Here is a 9085-nt window from a genome sequence, read left to right as displayed (position 1 = left end):
GCTATAACTATTACAATTCTGTATGTTCTGAATTCATATTTATTCACTGGAATGACGAAAGCAATGTTGACTTCACTTTAATTCGTAATGAATTGAAGACAGAAGAAATGCATTTTACCTTAATACACACATCTGTAACAGTATCCGAAATCGGAAGTCATCAGTTGCAAGTTTGTTGATAATAGAAATTAAAAATTATTGAGGAATTTTTCTTCAAATGTTTGGCGTGTTCTGTTCCTGAAAGATTTACTAATATTCTGGAGATTTTTTTCAAGTTCTTCGGCCTTTTCCTTAGGGAAATTTTGTTTCTTATTTGCTGCTAAAAAATGGCGTCTGATTCAGTCAATGACTTCGATGGAACTAAATGAAAACGTGATAAATTTATGTCCGATATTTACAGGCTCCCGCTAGACGGCGTACTCGAGCGTTGCGATCGCGAATAAGTGAGGAAAATTAGAAAAATTTTTGAGCAAACGATTCGCGTTTTCTAATTTTATATTTGAAACTTTAGTTGTAGAATAACTCGCCACTTTTTCCTTTCCTAATTATTCTTCATGAATAATTGTTTGATTGACCAATATTTAAGAGCTAGTTTTAAAATATTTCTAATAGGAAATTCGTAAGCATTTATTTCATGCCATAAAATAACATTCTTAAATTTGTTTTTCATCGTGTGAGGGCCAGAAGAATTAATGAAGAAACTTTGGTATTTCCATGTAGATTAAAACTGTGATTAAACCAATGTATCTTACATAAATTTTGAAAGGTAATTAAGGATTTGTGATATGAACTTCTGATATCAGATTGAAAAATGATGCATTTTATTACGATGACCTTGTGATCCACTTCTTAAGATAGTGGATTTATGTACTCAAACAAAAATAATTTTTTAAAGGTTAACAAACATCCAAGTGCTTTTAATAAATTAAGTTCATTAAAGTTTTAGTTATCATCCTTTTGATTCTCAGTTATCCTTGAAATTGTATGTAATAAAAATTGTCGTAATTTATTTTATTTGGTGTTTACTGAAGTGTTTTTCAGGATTTATTTTAATTCTGCGTATTAGTATATATGCCTCAATTATTTGCTATTGCTAATATGAATATGTAAATAATAGATTGTTTTAATGGGTATCAAGCATTTCTTTCTGATTTAAAAGTTTTGATTAAAAAACTTTTTACTTCACAATGTGTCTTATCAACACGAAAGCACAAAACACAACTTATTCAGATAAAATATCTGGCAAATAAAATTATAAAATAAAAATATTTCATCTTAATTTAATGCATATTAAGGTATTGAAAATTAATTTAGAGTAATAAGAGTGCAATATTTTAGAACTAATAATTGAACGACTTATTGTAGAATTATGAAATAATAAAAATGTGAAAAATGACCAAAAATTAAAAAAAAGAAGGAAAAGAAATTTTACGTACGTAAAAGAAAAACTGTGTACTGTGTTTCAAAAGAGATTGGTTCATATCGCCGACAATCATTTCATCCAGAGTTCATATCGCCGACACAATGACTTCACCGATATGTCACATCGTGATCGTGTCGGGTATGGGAGCTGCCAAATAATAAAATAACATAAATAATAATGAAACAAAACAACATAATAACAAAATAGTGTAAATATATATATATAAAAAAAAATCAAGTTTTTTCCAGAAAAAAATTTAACAAATAATTAAAGAAACTTGGAAAGAAAAATCAAAACTGAATTGATCATGTCAGCGAAGTGAACGTGTCGGTGATGTGAGCTGTCGGTGAAGCAATTATCGGTGATATGAACATGGCCCGATTCAAAATTCTGGGAAACTGATACATATGCTCCCAAACTGTTCAGTTTTTTCTTCTTCATTTTTATTTCTTATTTATTCATTTGTGAAATAATTAATAATAGTAAAATAAAATTTTTTATAGTTGAATATTTTTCTTAATTGGTCATACTTAGAAGAGGTTTCACAAGCATAATTTAATGAATATAAATAAAATATAAATAATAATAACAATAATAACTAATACAATACAAGCATGTAATAAAAAATATAAAAAAATAATAATAATAAAAATAATAATTATGATGTAATATGTGAAGACAAGTACTTATTAGAATGTTAAATTGTACATTGACATTATTCAAAAAAGACGCTTTCCAAAGTTATTTAATACTGTTAGCTTTTTTATTTATTTAATTCATTATAAAATGAACTTTAGGAATGGAATATTTAGAACAATTTTTGATTTCAAATTCTTTCTAAATTATTTAGGAATTATACTCAAGATAAACATTTAATTCGAATTTATCTCAAGTATGATTATTATTTTTTTTAAATTTAATTACAGAGAATAAATTTCTTATTTATTTAGTTTATTAATTGGCTTAACCCTTTAATGGGCCATTTATTTCTAGTAAAGGTAAATTGAAGTATTTTTGGAATTGAAATTAATATAAGAATCGTAATTGAAGAAGAAAAAGAAACTAATTTAGCTTATAAAAAATTAATCCAAGTTTTAATGCCATTTTTTTTTTGGTGGTAAGTATATTTATCACTACCTATTAGGGACTTATTCACTTTTATTTTTCGTGTTTTATAAAATTAATTTTATAACTGCTGCAAACTTCAAAAGGAATGATGTATTTTATAACTTTTATACGTTTTCTTAAACTTACAAATGGTTACCAAATTTATGGAAACCTAAATTAAAAGTGGTAAAAAAGTTTACTATAGACTTTAAAAAGTGGTGGTAAGTATACTTACCACGGCCTTCGAAAGGGTTAAACAAAATGCATTTCAGCAAAACTTTGATCCACTTTGTTTCGTTACAGTTTTATAAAATTTTTAATGCATTATATAAAAAAAATTTCAGTGTTATAAAAATTTTTTAATATAGTTTTTAGGTGAGTAGAAACCTATTACCACTGCCTGTACTGGGTACCTACAACCACAGCAACATTATTACCTATTTACAACCTATTAGCATTATTAGTATTACAGTGAATGATCACTACTTATATCAAAATTAGTTTGATAACTCATTTTACGCCCCCCCCCCCATAATGTTCCGATGTCTTCTTTAACTGTATCGTAAATTGATTTATTGTTTTACAAATATTATTTCATTTAATTATTTTACTTTAAAAAAAGTTAGAGAGAGAGATAATAGAATGTATGTTAACTCCTTTTTGTAAGTTGAATCTTATACGCAGTTTTTTATTTTAACCCCTTATGATTACGATTCGGCCAGCTACCATAAGTACCAGCAATAAGTACCAATTTGTTAGTTTTAAAATTAACTCGGATCTAAATAAAGTACAAATTAGTGTTTTGTATACATTCCCTTCTATAAAAGGCGATATCACTCACTGAAATGAATACCCCGCAACAATTTTCTTTGGACATTCCGGAATTCCGAGTAAGTTCATTTTTCCATTACTACTCCCTTTCTCAATAGTCATACGAGAATCACCCCCTTTTTTTAAAATTTATTTCGTAACTTCTCAGTTACAGTGTAATGATTTCGGTTTTCATGTTGTTTACGTTTTCGACGTCATTTCAATTCGGATTCCTCGCTTAAAAAGATCTCCGTATCAAATTCATTTCTCTGAACATTTTATTTTATGAGTAGTTGAGATTTCGAATCATCCTTTCATTACACATTTATCTCACTCTCTCTCTCCTATGTAAAATTTTATAATAATAAAGCAAGATTAGTGTTTTGTCCTGAGGGTACCTCCAGGGGTTTCGGGGTTTCTCCAGGTCATTGGAAGAAATTTGATGAAATTGAAAAGCACTGTTGTTGTTGTTTCTAATGCGACTTGCCGAATACCAGAAAACCTTTCTGGTGAAACCAAGCAAATTTAAGGTAGAAGGTGCGTTTCTTGTTTTTTTTTTTGTGGCGCCTTTTATAGCCAAAAAATTACATTTTCAGCCAGACACACACGTCACTGCCCGTTTTAATGGGCGAATCCATTTATACATCGATCCAGAGATCGTAATTTTGACCTGCACCGGAAAACGATCTATCTCCAACTCAGTGCCCTCAGAGATTGGTTTATTATTAGAACTTGGAGGAAGTTGTGACCCCCATAGACTTAACGTGCACCAGTCACTATTTACTACACGGAGAGTCTCCGACCGGAGGGGATCGATCTCACGATCGCTTGGACATGGCCCCGATGCCTTACCTACCAGGTTATCTTTTCCCTGCAAAAAACTAAAAGTAACCAAATAATTGTTTAGCAATTAGTATGATAACAATGGCTTGAAGTTAAACAAATTAAATTTAATAGAGGTATAGAAAGTTAAAAGCTTTCACATCTTCTCTTCTAATTAATTTTCATCAATTCTTAAATTCTGTTATTTTCATATTCTTGATTTTAGTTTTATACAGTTTTAAAGACTGTACGTATTATTGTGTATTCTATATGTATTATACATATATTGAGTATTCATACTTAACAGTATTTGATTTTAAAAAATTTGTATTCCATTTCACTGTCAGTAAAATCTATATGTGATTTTTAGTAAGTGTATATGTTTAGAATATGATTTGTTAATTTAGTAATATCAGTAAAATTTGATTATGATAATTGAGGAGTTCTATATAATTATTAATAAGAATTCACTATACTCATTTATGTAAAATATTGAAGGACAACATTATCTTCTACTTTTTTTAAAAAATTTCTTTCCAATTGTTTCTTTTTATATGTTTAAAAATGATTAGATAATAGCTTGGAAATGAATACTATAAATTAAACTAGATTGCTATCGCAAACTGCTTAAAAAAATTGTTTTAATATGCGATATTTCTTATTGAAAAAAATTTTTCTTCCATTTCTTCTTCGTGTGTTATTAGAAACCTAACGCGAATTTTCAAAAATCACGTTTCATTTGTAAGATGTTTGGATTACAGAAAAAAATCCTCGATTGATTTTGATTTGGAAATTAGTAGAGAATAAATGCATTTTTTATTGTTGGAACCGAAGAAAATAGACCATTTTCTTAATTTTAAATTTTTTATGTAAGTGTCAAAAAAAAAAGTAGTGCTTTGTCATCTTTTTTTCAATTATTAGTTATTTAGTAAAAAAATAAAAATATTTTTTTCTTCCGGTTATTATGGTTCTAACCATTGCTACAATCATACATAATTCATTTTTGGTCTCATCCGTTTCAGATTATACGGCCCGTCCGTCACTGCCACTATCATTTTCATATGTTAATTTATAATTATTTCTGACTGAAAGGTGACGAAATCATCATGTAACTTATACTTTCATTTCACTGAAGAAAAAAAAAATATATTAAAAATGAGGCTTAAATCGGATCTCAAAAATTCTTTAAATAAATAAAATTACAGATATCACCACCAATCACTGCTATTCCAGTTAAACATCTATTTGATAAAAAAATATTTTTATCGTCTGCATTTTAAAATTGTTACAAGACAAAAGCAGACGATGCATTCGGAAAGAAAAAGGGTTTTTATAAAGAAAGCATCTTTTGCAAGAGGAGCACAATTGATAAAAGAAGTTTCATATCACTCTTCGAAGAACATCGAGAGACGTTGACAGATGAAATGGGTGAGGCGACCCCACTTAACATCCATTCCATTTTTTGCGTATCGGCAGAGGGCGGTATCGTCATTTTTATGAGCTCTAATAAAATAAAAAAAAGAAGGGATAATGTGTAAAGCGTGAAAATTGTTCTCACGGAAAAAGAATTCCCGATCGGTTGTTATTGTGAATGAATGAAGTGCGTGAACGAACGGAAGCCCCAGTTGAAAGATCTGCTGATGAGATAACTAGGGGTGTGGTGAAATCACAGGAATTCCTACGCCTAGATGAAACAGAAAATAATAAAATCGAATAAAAATAGATTTTTCTAAGTAAATAAAGTTGTGTTTAGCTGTCAAGTTTTATTTAATAATATTTTAGTCTTTTTTATTTTATTTTATTACGAAGTCTTATTTATCTGTATAAATTTTGGGAAGCTGTAATAAATTACATTTGATGACGAGCACCACTGATTTTTAAAGTAATGTAGATGGCATATTCTGTGTAAAGATAAAGATCAATGGGCGCTGAAAAACAGTTTGGCATAAATGTATCAGAATTTCAGAGACGCAGCATCCAAAATCGAATTTCCCTTTCATAATCGCTAGTTTCTTATTTATTTAATGACATGTTTATAAATATTTCAGTACAAAGTAACTTTACTACGTCATTTGCTTCAAAAAAGTCACTGCAAGAAAAGACAATCTGAATTTATATCTTGAAACAGCTTTTTTACGCCATACTAGGATAATGAATTATATATTTAAATGAATATAATTGCAATATTATAATAAAATGTGGTGAATTGTCTTCCGAAAAATCTAAACAAGTAAGATTTTTATAATGTTTCTAAAGTGCTGTACTATTGTAAATTTGCTAATAAACACTTGTTAACACAGCAATTGGTTTTACAATAAATTGTGAAACCAATAAGAACTTTCTAACCATCACATAACCTATTATAATCCTTTTTTGTAAATTTTTAATTCAATGTTTTCTTTTCGAGAAATAAAATCATTTTTATCAATGATTTTTTTAATTGAAAAGCAGAGGTTTTAAATCATTGTTTCAATTAAAAGCTGTCTTTTTCTAATTTTTTTTAAAAATCTTAAATTAGAGGGCAATTTTCAAAAGGTGAGAATATAACAGATTTAATTTAACTCCATTTTGCGGATACAATCGTGTGAGCTGATGAAGGGATTATATCTTTCCTTTATTTTCTGGCTTTATATATATATATATATATATTTTGTGGACGGTCATTAAAATCCAATANTATATATATTTTATAAGTCATAACTTTATATCTTGTTAAAATTGCAAATTAGATTCTTTTTATTTTAATTGTACTTCTACCATAGGGAAGATTTTGCAAATGGATAATTTTTAAAATTTTTGGCTTGTAATTAAACATTTTTGGCGAGGGGGGATGTAACATAAAAAGCTTCAATTAATCTTTTTATGTTAGTTCTTTTCTGAATATCCTTTTATTTTATTATTCTAATCGAAATGCTCTCTCACACTTTTAAAAGCCACATCCTGTCCTTAAATCTATTTTTGGCACTAGTATGCATTTAATTAAAAGCAGGACATTTTTCCTTTTAATCATCGTGGGAATCACTCGACCTATCTCATAAACCAATAGTAATTTCTGATATTTCTCTCTTTTCCCTAAAAAGAGACATTTACGGATTTTACTTTGTAAGATTTTCCCTATCATATAACCGAGGAGTGCAACTTTTCGTGTGCACTTTCATGACTGCTCTGTCTTATAATTAATAAATAAATTTTGTACTCTCCTTCCCTGCCTAAGACCTGTTTTAATCCTTCCACTCGGCAACGACGTTATATATATGTATGTATATGAAAACTATCACCTTCTTTTATTCTTTCATCTTTATGGTTAAATAAAAAACAGGGATTTTGTATTTCAATCTGTAGAAGAAAATTAAAGAAAAATAAAATAATTTAAACAAAAAAAAAAAAAAAAACAATAAAAAAANAAAAAAAAAAAATTAAAAAAAAAAAAAAAAAAAAAAACAATCTGGTATCTTAAGAGTCCTGAAAAAGCGATAAATGCCCTTCTTGCCCCACTCTTACAATAGCTCTGATTTAACTATTAAATATGTTCCTCCGTATGCACACCCTTTCCTCGGTTTATCAGTGAAAATGCGTCTTTAGAACTTTTAATTTAAATCGTCATTTGTATCAAGAAAGAAAATGGATTAAAACCAAATACGCATCAAAATTGGATTCCTATGGATGAAACCGTTGAGGAAACCATAGAGTATAGGAAATCTTACGAACATCTCGTTACAGGGAACGATAATTTACGCCCCAACACACACTCCCAGTGATCGCTGTAAAGAAATATATATATGTATTCCGCTCAACACACTTAACTGCCATGCACGAATGCCCTTAAAATGTTGTTCGAAACCACCCCCACTTCACATGTGAAATTTTTTTTGATGGTTGAGGCTCAAGCGACGTGTGCCATAACAATAACGGGAGAGTGTAAAATGAATCATTTCCTGCAAATTATAATCATTATCCTCATCAAGAATGAGCCCACCAATTGGGTCATCCTAACATCTTCAGTTGATACTTCTTTTTTTTTCCCACCGGAAGGCCTATCAGCTCGAATTAACCCTCCGAAGGATCAAGGTCTGTGTGTCGGAAAAAGATATCTTAAGCTCGTAAAATTGAATAGATAAAATAAGTTTTATTTAAAACGATGACCCTTTTTATATGGATTAAAATTAGGAATTTTAATTTCATTTTTAGCTTTAAATTTTTTTTTTTTTTTTTACTTTTGAATTTAACTTTGATTGAATTTAAACCCTTAGTGCTATGCCGATTCATTAATATCAAAACTACTATCAACACACACACATCTCATTACAACAACATAGTTGAGTGAATATTCAACGAACAAGGAAATTATTAGGAATGACTACATCATACTTTATACGCCTTGTTTTATTAAATTTTCATCTTAGCTACGCAAATCTGGTTTTTAAAGCTAGAAATTAAAGGATACCTCAGTTATAATGTATTTAATATAATAATTCTATAAGCTGAAAATTGTTCAACTATGGTAAATTAAACTTGTGATCAGTTAAAATTTAAATGATTGTCGTACCATTCATTTGAGTAAGACTTTCGTTCACATGATTATAAATGTTTGTCTTCATATTTTTCATAAGATTAAAAAAAACTTTTTTTTTTCAAAAAAAAAAAAAAAGAAGAAAAAAAGAACGGAGGTTAAGGACTTAACAACTTTTAACTAACCGAGACGAACACATTTTTCCGACATCGACAAAATTTTTTTGTTCAAGATTCCGACTCCACATTCTTGGATTTAACACCTAGTAAATACGTATTCCACAAACCAAAACTACCCATTTTTGTCTCCGTCATTGTTCCTGCCCCTGTTTAGTTATTTTGAATATTTTATGAATAATACCTCCTACTTGAGCGCAGTATAACCTCGTCTGATTTTTGTTTTTATCAATCCAT

The 9085-nt window shown here is 28.7% G+C and overlaps 1 protein-coding gene across 1 annotated transcript in view; it reads left to right on the top strand.

The window, feature by feature from the left end:
• The window catches only part of LOC107454271 (integrin alpha-PS1), a 174680-nt gene that overhangs the window by 119690 nt on the left and 45905 nt on the right, over positions 1 to 9085 (top strand). The gene's annotated exons all lie outside the window — the stretch shown is intronic.

This window comes from Parasteatoda tepidariorum, chromosome 10 (assembly GCF_043381705.1).
Source record: "Parasteatoda tepidariorum isolate YZ-2023 chromosome 10, CAS_Ptep_4.0, whole genome shotgun sequence".
NCBI classification, from domain to species: domain Eukaryota; kingdom Metazoa; phylum Arthropoda; class Arachnida; order Araneae; family Theridiidae; genus Parasteatoda; species Parasteatoda tepidariorum.
The sequence above is the reverse complement of the archived record's forward strand: the minus strand, read 5'-3'. Positions and strand labels throughout refer to the sequence as shown.